Source organism: Equus asinus, chromosome 8 (assembly GCF_041296235.1).
Source record: "Equus asinus isolate D_3611 breed Donkey chromosome 8, EquAss-T2T_v2, whole genome shotgun sequence".
NCBI classification, from domain to species: Eukaryota; Metazoa; Chordata; class Mammalia; order Perissodactyla; family Equidae; genus Equus; species Equus asinus.
Window position 1 is genome coordinate 29,074,376 of NC_091797.1, and position 15,076 is coordinate 29,089,451.

A 15,076-nucleotide genomic window follows, 5' to 3' on the forward strand; every position below is an offset into this window, starting at 1 on the left:
TTGTCCTAAGCTCCAGTGCCTTAATGCCCCGATGATCAGGGACTTGGAGTGTTCCCCCACATCCCCGTGCTGAGCCTCCCCCCAAACCCCTGCTGAACACATTCACAAATTTCCCCTCTTTCTGGATCAAAACAGATGTTATAACCTTTCAGATGGGGCTTGCCTCCGTGTGGTAATTTGAGATGCCCTAAAGGAAGGAACCCACTCCCTCAGCAGATTAAAAAAAAAAAAAAAGGAGAGGAGAGGACATGGAGCAACTGCTTTGTCTGTTTCCCGGTTTGTCATGGAGCAGACCTCCTCTCGCCTGAGGTGGCAGCCGGCAAATCTGACAACCAATTCTCCATGTTAGTGGAGGACTGGCTTTCCACACACCTCAAAGGCTGTCTCTTAGATAATTTATGTGCATTTTAATATAGGTATTCCAAAAGGAATACCAAATGTTCTAAACCAAAGGGGTGACTCATGGTGGCATTTCAGGCCGGTGAGATATTTTGGGACAAGCAAGTCTTGTGGTGGCCAGCCTACCTTTCCCCTGACCCTCTGTGGATGATGGAGAGCTTCCAGCCCCAGATGGGGAGAGCCTCCCTATTTGCATGAGGACCAGGCACTTCCAAAGGGGTTGCCCCCTCCAGCCTCCAGCCCCTACAATCTTTGCCAATTATTGGAACTTACGCTTTGCTGCCTTGTATAGTTCACTATCGTTCTTAAGTATCTGTATCTTGGAGCAAATGAAGAACTCCTTGAGGAAAATGATAGGGATCTTAAAGTATTCATATCAACGTTCTGTATCTTGATCATGCTTACACAAATGTATGTGTTTATTGAAACTCATCAAGCTATATACTTAAAATGGTTGCATTTTATTGTATGTGAATTATACTTTGATGAATGTGGCTTTTAAAAAATGTTTTTATATCCCTTACAGAGTCTGGAGTCACATTCTGCTCATACCTGGTTTCACACGCATTTGTGGATTGAGTTACTGAGTTAAGCTGTACCTAGAGCTATGGCCAAAAGTTGTCTTAGCTTGTATACCCATCCACTGGCTTGACATGGCTCCTCAAAAGACATGGCTGAAATAAAACTGCCTTCTCTCACCCTGATCCTCTTACTCAGTGACTCAAGCCCAAATCAAGGAGACACACTTGATTCCTCACACAGCCTAGCTTGCAGGACCATTACCATCACTAGTACTGCTATGATTACAGATCCCTCATATACCAGCTCCCTGCCCAGTCTTGCCAATCACTCACCTTGAGAGTTGAAGTCCCCTCCCCGAACCCTTGAATGCAGGGGCACTAATACCCAAGGTTGACTCACCAGACCATGGTGTTGCTCTGAGCTTCCCAGGCATGCTGTTCCAGAAGCCACGAGGCAGTGGTCCCGCTTGATGGGCTACTGTCCCTGGGCTAAGGTTCTAACCATCTTCCATGAGTTACGGCTCAAGGTGTCTGGGCCCCTTAGATGCTCGGCCTTGTCCTTCTGCCCAAGAACCTGGCTTCTTTGTCTTATCCTGAGCTTGTGAGCATGTCCTTAAAAAAGAAGACAGTCGCTGCTTGTGAGTAGCAGGATGGGGCGATTTTCATTTGCCTCTTTATGTTTTCCAGTCTATTCTAATGATTTCTGAGTGAGTGCATCTGTCTTGCCTGCCAGGCTACAAACTGAGGGTATGGATCAGATGCTACCCCTCTTTATTATCCTCAGTTCCTAGCTGTGTGCCTGGCACCTAGTTGGTGTTCAGTAATGCTTATGGACTAATTAATGAATTCAGTTTCATGAAAACCATGGGGGAGATGTTCTGCTCTCATCAGACAGTACGAGGTGTTGATGAGGATGCAGAGACCCAAATGCTTATATACAGCTGATGGAGCGTGACTTGGTCCAACCATTTTGGAGAGCTATTTGGCAATATCTCATAAAGTGGACAATGCCCTCCTAAGTCTTTACTCTGAAGAAAACGTCTCTTGCATGTGCACAAGAATGTTCATTGCATTGTTACACGTAATTGCAAAAAGCTAGAAGTGACCTGTACATCCATCCACAATGGAGATTGTGGGAGTCACACAATGGGCTATATACAGGACAGAATCAATCACAGTTTCACTCATTGACATGGATGACTCTCAGAAACATAAAGTACATCAAAAAATAAAGTTGCAGAGCCAGCCCTGATGGCCCAGTGGTTAAAGTTCAGCACTCTCACCACTTTGGTGGCCCAGGTTCATTTCCTGGTCACAGAACTACACCACCAGTCTGTCATTTGCCATGCTGTGGTGGCAGCTCACATAGAAGAACTGGAAGGACTTACAACTGCAATATACAACCATGCACTGGGGCTTTGGGGAGGAAAAGAAAAAAAAAGGACAAAGATTAGCAACAGATGTTAGCTCAGGGTGAATCTTTCTCTGCAAAAAAAGAAAAGAAAGTTGCAGATGGATATATACAGTATAATACCACTTATGTAGTCTTTAAATGAATGCAAAACAATACTGTTTATTGTTAATTGTATATATTAGGCCCCAGGACAGGCTCAGCGGAAACTCAGGGCCCAACTTACACCTCTGCAAAGGGTATATATAATATGAATATATTTTACTATATGTGTATATATTTTACTATATGCATATGTATTTTACTACATATTGTTTATATCAATATATATAGATATGATATAAACAACATATAGTAAAATATAGAGAATGATAAACATCAAATTCAGGAGACCGGTCACCTCGGAGAATGGTAGACGAGCAGAGAGATGTATTTGCGTCAGGTACACAGAGGGTTTCACCAGTATTGACAAAGTGATATTTCCTAGGTTAGGTGGTGGGGGAGGGTACGTGGTGTTTGTGATGTAATTCTTCATTCCGTGGCCATGATTGCCGTTGTTCACCAGACATTTGTGGCTCATTCCCCTTCTAAGTGCGTAGTAGGATGGCGCTTCCTGGTTCCCTGTGGGTGGGAGGGGCCCTGTGACTAGTTCTGGCCAACGAGTTGCGAGCTGGAACATTAGATTGCCTTTTTGAGACCCCTCTAGATTTCTCTTCTGCTTCTGACAGTGTTTGGGATGGTGGCTGTTCCGTCAGCCTGGGTTCCTGAGTGATTTCAGCGAGCAGAGCTCCCTGCTCATCCTTGAGGGACGCATGGCAGAAGCAAGAAGCAGCAAGTAGCAGAAGCAGAAGTGCGCTAAGCCACTGAGATATCAGGTTGTTTGTTACTGTAGCATAATTTAGATTATTCTGACTGATACATACCTTTTAGTGTGTCTAGAATATTTCAATTATAAAAAGGAAATGAGGAAAAGTATATATGCCTTTCAGGCAAGTGCCAAAATTTGACAAGAGAAGGGGGCATAGGAGAGAAGAAAGGCCTGCAAGGCTTCATTGCCATTGCTGTCTCCTTAAAAAAAAAAAAACAAAAAAACTGGGCCAGCCCTGGTGGCCTAGTGGTGGAATCTAGCGTGCTCTGCTTTGGTGGTCCGAGTTCAGTCTTGGGTGCAGACCTACACTGCTCTGTTAGCAGCCATGCTCTGCTGGCGGCCGACATACTAAAGAATAGAGGATGATTGGCACGGATGTTAGCTCAGGGCAAATCTTCCTCAGGAAAAGAAAAAAAAAGCCATTTCCTAGGACCCTTTTTCCCTTGAGAGGTGGCAATGGATAAGCTCGGCAATGAATTTGGGGACACTTCAGGCTGCAGTGCCCCGGCATTTCATTACACCATCCTTAGAAACCCATCTAGCACCACTGTGCTTTCCCCTGGCCAGGCCCCAGTTTCAGGAAACAAGCCTAGCCGTCGCTGGGTGTTAAACACCTGCAGGACAGACTTGGCTTGGCACATTCTCCAGGCTTCTGAGTCCCCCTCCTCCCCTAACCTGCATGAACATCAGCCAGAGAAGATACATGAGATCAGAGCAGACAGGATGTGAGGAAGGTCTTGCCTTATGTCCCTGGCAAGAATGTGAGCCTGGGCTCCTAGGAGCTTGGGACCAGACGGCTCGTCAAACAGTCTGGAGCTCACTGGCACTTCAAACACAAGCCTCCTGCCTTCTCGCCTCCGGAGGAAGTGTTCCTGGATTACCTTGACTGGAGGGGAGGGGAGAAGGACCTGCAGGTAATACCTGGATTTCTATGGTGCTTTTCTTCCTAAAGACTTCAAAAGACTTCCCTTTCTCTGATCTCCTGTGGCCTACCCCAGAAAGAGGGCAAGGAGAGGAAGATTCTATCATTTCTCAGTCCAGGTGAGGAAATGGGAGCCCAGAGAGAGTAAGCAAATGGCCTGAGGTCACAGAGCAGGACAAATATATGATTCTGGTGGGGAGGGGTCTCTGTCCCAGACCCCATCTCCCCCACCCTGGCCACCCTGCTGGACTGCCTGGCCTCTCTGTGTGGCAGCAGCCTCAGTGCTCTCAGCTGCCCTTGCAGAGGCGTGAACTGCACCCTGAATCTCCACTTAGCCTGTCTTGAGGCCTGAGCAGAGAGGAGGAGGATCCTGGAGAGGCTAAGGTCAGCTCCCCTCCCACAGAGCGGTGACGACACATTGGCCGTGAGCCCTGTGGTCTCGCCACTGGGAGGTCAGTCCAGGGAGGCTGCCAGAACACCGGGGCTGAAGAGGGTCCAGATAACGCAACTGGGGCAGCCTCTGTGGGTGGAAATGACATTTCTTGGCTTTAAATAGCTCCATCTCCGGAGCCCCCAGAGCCTCAGCGGGGCTATTAATTCCTGGACTCCCAGGGCTGCCCAGCCCCGTCATTCTGTTTGCACAAGTTGTGTAAGATCTCAGGCATTTTTCCTGCCACCCGTCTCTCCCACCTCTCTTCAGTTTTCCTGTGCGATTTTAACAAGGAGTTAGTTTATTTCTAGTAGTGGGCCTGGGTTTCAAGCTGACCACATACATATTTTGTCCTTCTTACAAGTGACACGGCTCAAGTCAACAGCACACTCTTGAGGGTTTTCTTTGTAACCTGGTGTCTCCGTAATGAAAGGTAATGTGTATGCGCAAAAATACAGGCCATATCTATGCATGTGTGTGTATATCAAGTTAATTAACCAATCAGTTAATTAATCTCCCAGATATCTTTTTGAGTATTTAGTATGTGTCAGGCACTGTGCTAGCTCTGGGCACACACGATAAGCAAGAGTCCTAACTGATAAAACAATCGTTATCACCTCCGTGTCTGCCCTCAGTGGTGTCTCCTGGCCTGGCTGGGCATCCCAGCCACTAGGCCCACATGTCTCTGAATCCCTCCCACCCTCACCAAGCTGAGAATGATGAAGAGGAAAAGACAGTGAGCACAAGAGGTACTCAGTGCAGAAAAATGGCAGATCACGGTGGCTGACTGCCTGGGGAAATGTGAATCAATTCCAAGGTGTTGAGTCCAAGGACAGGGAGAATTGGAGAACAAGAAAGACAGATGCATGGACTCGGGAAGGGCCACTCGCCTCCGCGAGGAATTGTGTTTGACTGCTGATAACAAGGTCCAGTCACAGTGGCTTATATACACAAGGGTTTCTTTTCTCACATGAAAGCCCACAGCTCCAGGGCTTGTGCAGCAGCTCCACAGTCACTGGGATCCTTCTAGCTTTCTGTGTTGTCATCCTCAGATTCTCCTCATGCTCCGGAATAGCTACTGGAGTTCCGCTCATTACATCTGAATTCAGAAACAAGAGAAAGAAAGACAGGACAAAAAGGATATATGCCCCCCACCCTTTTAAGGAACCTACCTAGAAGTACTCTGTCACCCTCTGCTTGCCTTTCGTTAACCAAAACTTAGTCAGATGGCTACACCAAGCTGAAGGGAGACCTGGAAGTGTAGTTTTTTAGCAGGACGTGTTGCCCAGCACTCTGTTACTCGTGAAGAAGGGAAGGACTGAAAAGCAATCGGCAGTTTTCGCTATGGCACTCAATAAATATGTGTTGACTTGAACTGCGGCAGGAGGAGAGATAAGGACTTGTGTTTGAAGGTGTGAAACATGCTTTTCAAAGCAGAGGAGTGGAATATTGTGAAGGGAGGGCTGAAAGCATAGATTCTCTGGTCAGCCACAGAGAGGTAAGGAAACCGTGGCTCCAGGGAGAGGCCATGGCTGAGCCTGGGTCAAGTCTGCAGCATGGCGGGAAGAGAGAGAAGGACAGCTTGAAAAAGAAAAAATTACAGGCCGTCGTTTGTCTGTTATCACTCTGTGACTTCGTCTGGGCTCCCCCGGCCTCCCAGACAGTCTGTAGGATCTTTGAAGACACCCAGCACAGCTCCTCCCTTTGGGCAGCTTCAGAGGGCACCTGTTAAGCGCAGCATGCCCAGTTCTGTCCCTTGCCCAGGCTGAGCATTTCAAGGACACCCATAGGGGAGGCACCTCCATCTGCTCGTCCCCACCTAGATGCACCCTGCTCAGATCTGGCTGGCATTTAGACTCTGCTTGGGGAATTCCAGGAGCTAAAGAGTTGGGGGCTGCCCCGTGGAGAGGGAGCAGGGGTGTGGGAGGGGCTTCTCCCCTTGCTATGGAAACCCTCAAGAAGTTTTTCCCAGAGATCAGTGGTTCTTAACCAGTGGCAATTTCGCCCCATAGGGGACATTTGGTCAGGTCTGGGAACATTTTTAATTGTTATGAGTTGGGTAGAGGGTGTGCTACTGACATTTAGAGGGTAGAGGCCAGAGATGCTGCTAAACATCCTACAAAGCACAGGACAGCCCCCCGCACAACAAAGAATTATCCCACCCAAAATGTGAGTAGTGCAAAACCCTGGTTTATGTGAGTCTGATCACTGGACCCACAGGAAACTTAAATAATCCCAGTTTCACTCAGACCTATGCAATGTTGATTGACATTCAGGCTAACCCTAGGCCTCTGAAATACCTATTTAACCACCAGAGGAAAGCCTAAACCAGGCTGATCATCATTAACTACCACTTATTGGCCATCTACTATGCCCCAGATTCTTTACATAAATTACTGACAAACTTTTCAACAACCATAACAAAGTAGGCAGCACACCCGTCATTATCCCTGTTCCATAGATGATTTCAGAGGGGTTGGGAGACTTAACGAATAGCACACGCCTAGTAAGTGACCCCAAAGGCCACTCACTTTCCATTCCCCACATGCCTCTCATATTTGTTACAGACCCATTACTACATATATCTGCTTACGGGCTCATCTTTTGAAAGCTCATAATTGGGTGTGACAAATGAGGGAACTCTACTAACTAGCCCATTCCATTAACCCTAGCACCTCCTCCTGCAGCTGTTCTGGGCAAATGGGAATTTCTATGCTTAAAGCATATAAAGATGTTACTAGGAGGATGCATTTTCCTGGAAAAGCAAAGCCAAGTGGCCGCCAAGCAGATGAAAATATACTCAAGTTCATTAAGGGGTGAGGGAAGTACAGTAACAGTGAGATACATCAGGGTGGTCCCAGCAGACTGGTAGAAATCACCAAGGGCTGTGCCACCTATGGCCTCTGGGTCGGGGGGAAAGGGCATCTTCACTCATTGTTGGCAGGTTGTGGGGTATTAGACCTTTTGCAAAAGCAATCTGTAATGTCTTCTAAAATGAAACCCAGGGACACTTGAACTCGGCAATCCCACTTCTGGGGTATATATAGATATGGAACAAGGATTTTATCACACCATTGCTCACAGTAGCAAACAACTGGAAACACAGTGGATGCCTGTCAGAAGGAGGTAGTTTAATAAATTAATAAAGGTGAATTTTACTGTATGTAAATAGTAATAATAATTTTTAAAAAGACTAGTATACAACTATAACAGTTCCTATGATACAGAAAAATACGTCTAACAAGATTCCATTTATGTGTATTTGTGTATATGTAAATACAAAGGGAGATATTTGCATATGCTTATATGAACATGGAGAAAAATATAGAAGGGTTCAATACAGGTTCTTCAAATGGGTTTCCTGGGAGTGGAGATGATGCTGGGGTGGAGACCAAGGAAGAGCCAAGAAAAAAGGAAAAGAAAAGAAAAAAAGTGGATTTTAACATTATGTGTGCTATCAAATGAATGCACTTATGCAACATTTATAAATACGTGGGTATATGTCTAAATTAAAAATTCGAAACTTTAATTCTCTAACGGACCCGAGCGGAGGAGGCGGCAGCGGATTTTCCGCCGCTCAGGTCGCTACTGCGGGTCCCCTGGGGCCGGGGCGGGGGAGGCTGCGCGCTCCCGGGCGGGGTGGGGGAGCCGCGGGCAGCTCCGGCTCGTCCTGGCGCCTGCGGGCGCGCTGCAGCTGCCCTCGTCGGGGGCGCGGAATCCCTCACCTCGAGGGAAGCGGGCGCCGGCCGCCGGGGAGACCGCGCGGGGATTTTCCAGTGGGGGCGGAGGCTCCTGAAAGGCGCCTTGTCGGCCGGGGCAGGCCGGCGCGGCGCGAGGACGGTGAGGCCTGGGGGTGGGGGGACCTCGGCTGGGCACCCCAGGGCCCTGCCTCGGATCCCCCCCGCTGGCCGAGTCGGCTGAAGCTCGGCGAGAGGCCCGAAGCTCCTATTCAGCGCAGAGGCAAGTATTACTTGCAAGGGGGGCTGGGAGCTCATGCCCAGCGTGCCACAGGATTTGTGCACAGCTCTGCCTCATTTTAGCGTCCGAGAGTGGGAATTGTCTGTGTTTGGTGCTCCCCCTCCCTGAGGCGTAGCTCGGTGCCTGGTACATTGCATACGCTCAAGCGACATTTGCATGGTGATGACAAGGGCCTTCAGCAGGCCATGTGGGGATAACTCCTGTGGTGTCCCCAGCCTCCCTGCAGAATCCTGGGCAGCAGTTCTGTACCGTCAGAATCCCAATCGATGAGGTTGATCATGGCTGCTCTTGGCCTGTGTCCTGCACCGCCCCCGCGCAACCCCCAGCCCCCCAGGCAGACAGGCTACTCTGAGAACAAGGACTGTATCAGACGTATTTTATTGCTTCCCAGAGCAAAACTCTACACAGCCCGACACACAGTGTCTTTCACCAAAGTTTACTGTGGCAGGGCTGAGAAAGGACACTTGGAGTTAGCAGTTTTCTCCATGGTCGTTGAGTAAAAACCTAATTAGGTCTTAGATATTTGTTGTTTGTACCAAGAGAGGAACTAAGAAATGTAGCCTGAACCCTGGGCCACTCAGGAGGCCTGGTGGCAGGAGGGCAGAGGTGTGACAAAACTTGTTGCTTTTTAAAAAAACTAGAGCACAAAGTTTAAGGGTTGAGTCGAGGTGCTGAGAAGCTTCCCTTGTTGCCTTGCCCTGGGCTGTCTGCCAGGAAAGAGGAAAACCCTTCTAGAAAGCCGAGTCTGGGTTTAGTGCCTCCAAGGGAAAGATTTTCTACCTGGAACTAAAGCAAGTACTAGGCTGCAACCCAAAATCTTCTAACTTCCTCCGTGACCAGAAAGTTGCAAGGGAGAAACGGGGGGAGGGGGAAGAAAAGAACACTGGACTTGGGGTCAAAGGTCTGGATTTGAGCCGAGCTCTCAGCCACTTAGATCAGCCCCTTGACCCTGGGAAAGTTCCCTGACTTCTCTGAACCTCAGTTTCCTCATCTGTAGCCTGGGGATGATAATCCCACTTCATTCATATGACAGTCTACTAATGGATGGATGTGTACCTGTCTCAGTTCCCTACACACAGCAGATGGATCCACAGTAAAAGACTGTGCTTCAAACAGATACTTGCATGCCAGTGTTCATGGAGGTATTTTTCACACCAGCCGAAAGGTGAAAGGAACCCAAGTGTCCCTTGACAGATGAATGGATAAACAAAATATGATATATTTGTACAGCCACACAATGAAATATTATTCAGCCATCAAAAGGAATGAAGTTCTGATCCATGCTACAACATGGATGAACCTTGAAAACACTATACCAAGTGAAAGAAGCCAGTCACAAATGGACAAATATTGTGTGATTCCACTTACATGAGGTACCTAGAATAGGCAAACTTAGAGAGACAGAAAGTAGCATAGAGGCTACCAGGGGCTGAGGGGAGGCGAAATGGAGAGTTACTGCCTAATGGGTACAGACTTTCTGCTTAGGGATGATGGAGACGTTTTGGAAATAGATAGTGGTGATGGTTGTACAACAGTGTCACTGTAACTAATGCCACTGAATTATACACTTAAAAATGGTTAAAAGGGCAAATTTTGTATTATACATATTTTCCCACAATAAAAATTTTTCAAAAAAAAGAAAAAAGGCTGTGGGATCTGACTGTGAAAAGAAAGTTCTGTTTTTAGCAGCACTTTTGTGATAGCTCCCAAGTGGAAAGAGCCCAAATGTCCGTCTACAGTAAAATGGACGAAGTCTTGTCTGTTCACACGATGGAATGCTATGCAGTTGTGAGAATAAATGACAACCACGCACAAGGATCTGGGTGAATCTCACAGATGTGACGTTGAGTGAAAGAAGCCGGACACTAAAGAGGACGTTCTGTGTGATTCTGTTTATACAGAGTTCAAAAACAGGCAAAATGAATCCGTGGTGCTAGAGATCAGGATAGGGTTACCCTTGGGAGTAACTATTGGAAGGGGGCATGAGGGGGCTTCTGGGGGCTGGCAATGTTCTGTTTCCTGATCTCGATGCTGTTACCTGGGTGTGTTCACTTTGGGAAAATTGTCCAAGCTATTTTACACTTACCGTGTGTGTTCTTTTCTGTATATATGTTTACTTCAGCAAAACTTTTTTTAAGGTTCAGGTTCGAGTCTTGAGTGAAGGGAATGGTAAACTAGAAAGTAAAGCTGCAGAAGCCTTATTTACACACTTAGTCTGCGCCAAGCCTGAGGGACTGCAGAACTAGATTCATAATTCTCTACGCTGCTTGCGATTCGTACCGCTCCCCCACCCCTCCAGGCTTCCGTGAGCTGTAACCAATTAGTTTTTGAACTCTAAACAGCTGAGTTTCCACAGCTTACACTGCCAGGGATCTGGAGGGGAATGGGGTACACCCCAGCACCAAGAAGAGGCCCTGAACCCCAAGCTCACAGCCTCTAGAGCAAACCATTGCCCAGGGCTTGCAGGCACACAGTAGGCATGCAGCAAATACTTTTGGTGAACTGCATCATAAAAATTCTTCAAGTACACCCCTGAGATCCCACTACCCCCAGTCAGGGAAGGGCTGTTTGCGTCCCCTTTGGGAGCTGCTTGCAAGGCCGTAGGGCCTGGGGACCTAGAGAAGAGGTTGCTCTTTCCCTCCACATCGGGAGTTCACCTCCAAGCTGCCCTACTGGACACTGTGGGGAGAGCTGATCCAAAGCATTTGACTCTGCTCCGGCTGACCCAAGGTGACTCCTAACACCAAACAACCCTGCAGTTGGGGTTGGGGGCACTGGGGAATGTATATTTTTGCTTCGTGACAAACTGCTAAATAATAGATCTGGCTGGGGTTTCGGTTTCTACCCCACCGGCGTGACCAATGTGTTGGCCTATTGACTCAGTTGGCAAGTTATTTTGGCCCTGTGGGGACCCAGAACTTGGTTTCTGCTCCTGGAGGTCCCCTCTCTCCTGGGGGTTTGGTCCTCCCCCAGGTGTTGTGTTTGTTTGCCTGCCTGTCTGGGGCCCTGAGGGCTGGGGAAGGCAGCATGGGCTGTTACACGACCTGGGGCACGTGGCCCTGGGGAGACAGCTTGCAGAGGTGTTCCTCAGGCACAGCTCGAGTCACAGCAGCATATTTCTATTTGTCCCAGCAAACTCTGCCCTCCCTCTCCCTCCAGGCTCTCTGCCTTTCTCCCTGCAGCAAACAGCCAGCCGCTCTTAGGATTCGTGATAGCAGGAGCAGCGACATAATCCTTACATGTGACTAGTGCTGTATGGTTTAGGAAGCACTTTCACAGCATCTTGTCGCTTGACCCTCCCACAGCCCTCTGTTTGGGGCTGAAGCTCAGGGAGGTTCTGGGACTTACCCAAGGTCATGACTTATAAAGGTCAGAGCATATCTTTTGATTTCTGGTCCTGTCTTCCCGCTTCTGACCCAAGATGCCCTCTTGCCTTTGGAGACTGGCGCGAGAGGCTGCTAGTCGCCACCCGAAATCCATTCCCCTTTCTTCCTTAGCAGCAGAACCCCAATGTTATTCAAGGCAGCATTGTGCCTAGGCCAAAGAAAAATTCCCAGCCTCACTTGCAGCCAGTGATTTATAAGCAGAAACTTCAGGGAAACTCCTTAAAAGGGGAGGATGAGGGCATGGACCTTTTTTGCTTTTACACACTGCCTGGAAGTCAGCTCAGCAGCCATCTTGGACAATGAGGTGACCTTGAGAAAAAAGTCACGCGCTAGGATAGGAGAGCAGAAATTAGAAGGGGCCTGAGTCTTAGATGACCAGAGAGCCACCGTATCAGCCCAGACTTTTACCTCCAAACTTCTTTTACGTGAGAGAGAAAGAAACTTCTGTCTAGTTTAAGTCACTGCTGTATGGTTTTCTGTTTGCAGCCAAGTTGAATGTCTCCTGATTCAGGGAGCCTATTTCCGGTGATACACAGTCTGTCCTGCTCCCCTTCCTGCTCACTCGGAGTGCAGGGGGCTCTCTCCTCATAGTTCTCAGCTCTCATAGTTTGTACCTGCTGGGCGTAAGTCATGAGAGCTGTTCCAGGCAGGCCCCTTTCTGTCCCTCGAACCTGCTGAGAGTTCAAGAGAATGACCATACGATACACCTTCTCCTGTGCGTTCCTACAGCCAGGTGAAACTGTGAAGTGGGGAGAACACAGAATTCCAAGCACTCAGCAGTTTGCAGAGATTGGATTCCTCTGAGGGATGGTTTACAAACACACACACTTCCAACCCCCCCTCGTCCCCCCAGCTTTCCTGAGGCTGGGAAAGAGATCTCATCGTTTGGGGCCTACTCATCATCTGCGCTCCTGCCCCCAAAACACAGCACAGAACGGTGGAGTCTATGCTTTTCTGATCCCTGTCACGTGACTCTTTACAGTATTGAATTTGGAGCAAACACCCCTAATAGATGCATGTTCACTGACATAGGAATAAAAGGCTCACTCCTCTTAGCCCGGATGTGCGGAGCTGCAAGTAACTGAAGACCCAGGCAGTAATGGCTGACTGGAGGATCCTGACTGGTCAGGGGAGGGTGGGGTCAGCTTGGTTCATCAGGTCACAGATGTCATTAAGGGCTGGCCCCTCTCTTGATTTCTCAAGTTCCTCCATATTTAGTGTGTGGGTTTTGTTCTCAAGTCTGTCTCTTCAAGGTCACGTGTTAAAATTGGACCTGCCTTCTCAGCAGGAAAAGGGGACAGGGGCCGTGCCAGCCTGCCATGCTCTGGCACTCATCCCCTTTCTAAGAAGGAAAATGTCTTTTCCAGAGACCTCTGGTGAATGTGTCCTTATGCCTCACTGGCCAGCACTGGGTCACATGGCTTCACTGGTCACAAAGGAGTCTGGGAAAGTATCAGGTAACCAGAGGAAAATGGAGGTGGGAATGGAATGGCTGTCGGGCGGCCACCCCATAGGGTCTGCAATGCACATGTACCACAGGGCTGATACATTAGGTACAGGATAAGACCGACGTTAAAAAATAGGGATTTTAAGGAGATAAGATAAAAAGTAAATAGACATTCTAATGTTCCCTCCCACACGGCTCCTGGGGCACAAGCACCCACTTTGGAGACCACTGGTGGAGCATAAAGGACACTGCCTCTGCAGCCAGAAGGACTGTGTTTAAATCCTGTCTCTGCTGCTTATTAGCTGCAACCCTGGTCTAACTCCTTAGTCTTGTTAAGCCTCACTTTCCTCATCTGCAAAATGGGGATAGGAATAGAACACAGTTGGTAGGGTTTTGTACACTTCCCTGCTTGGTACTCTGCACTTGTCAGAAACAACAGATACCACATATCATGTCTCCCTTGAACAACAGCTTCCCATTCATGGGGCAGGGGATGGGGGTGGGGAGAGTTAAGGAAAGCAAGGGTAATTCCTCAAAGAGCATTTCGATAATGCCCATCATTTACGTATCCAGGTGTTTCTCATTTCTAGAGCGACAAAAGCCACATTCTGAGGATTCCTACCAGGGCTAGAGCATGGGGCCGGGAGTCCTGCCGATGTTTTCCCAGCTCTGCCCTATCTACTGCAAGCCCCTCATCCCGATATTCCACTCTCTCAGCCTCAGTTTCCTCAGCTGGAACGTAGGAGGGCTGGGCTAGAAGGTCCTAAGCCTGTCCCCTCTCCTTCAGTCTAGGGCATCCCCATCATCAGTCCCAGCTCGTGGGACATCTCTCTGCCTGGTCTCTCCCACTCCTGCCCCCCGTCCATGCCTCCAGACTTGATTTCTGAGGTCCTGCCCCTTGTGGCTTCCCTTCCCTTTCTCTTGCCCGTTTGCTCCCCTGTACTGTGGTAGCCCCGTCCTTTTGAAAGTGCTCTCTCTGCCGGCATCCCGTGAGATTCCATCATCTCTCTAGGGAGGAGGCAGCAGGAAGGGCTGGGCTCTGCTCGAGACTAGACCTGGGTTCAGATTTTTCCCCAAAACAAGTTCAGAGCATTTTCAGTGTACTAGGCCTTGTCCTAAGGGCTTCACATGTTTTAACTCACATAACACTACGAGGTAGATACTATTATTGTTATCCTCGTCATTCCCACTTTTATGTTATTTATTTATTTAACTTTTTTTAAAGATTGGCCCCTGAGCTAACATCTGTTGCCAATCTTCTTCTTTTTTTTTCCTCCTTCTTCTCCCCAAAGCCCCCTAGTACATAGTTGTACATTCTAGCTGTAGGGTTCTTCTAGGTCTGCTGTGTGGGACATTGCCTCAGCATGGCATGATGAGCGGTGCCATGTTGGCGCCCAGGATCCAAACTGGCGAAACCCTGGGCTGCTGAAGCAGAGTGTGCTAACTTAACCACTCAGCCACGGGGCTGGCCCCCATTCCCACTTTTAAATGAGGAGGCTGAAGCACAGAGAGGTTAAGTAACTTGCCCAAGGCCACACAGCTGGTAAGGGGCAGAGCTGCTTGTTTGCCCAGGCAGTCTGGCTCGACGGCCCGTGCTCTTAACCGCTACGCTAGATGATACCTAATTTCTTAACTTTGTCTCTTCTTATTATGCAACCTTGGGCAAGTTATTTAACCTTGTCCTTTTTGTGAATGCTGAACCATTTGAGAGTAC

At 48.5% G+C, this 15,076-nt stretch overlaps 1 protein-coding gene across 3 annotated transcripts in view; it reads left to right on the forward strand.

Annotated features, from left to right (window-relative positions):
• The window catches only part of TCP11 (t-complex 11), a 132,656-nt gene that overhangs the window by 64,927 nt on the left and 52,653 nt on the right, over window positions 1–15,076 (forward strand). The window lies entirely within an intron of this gene.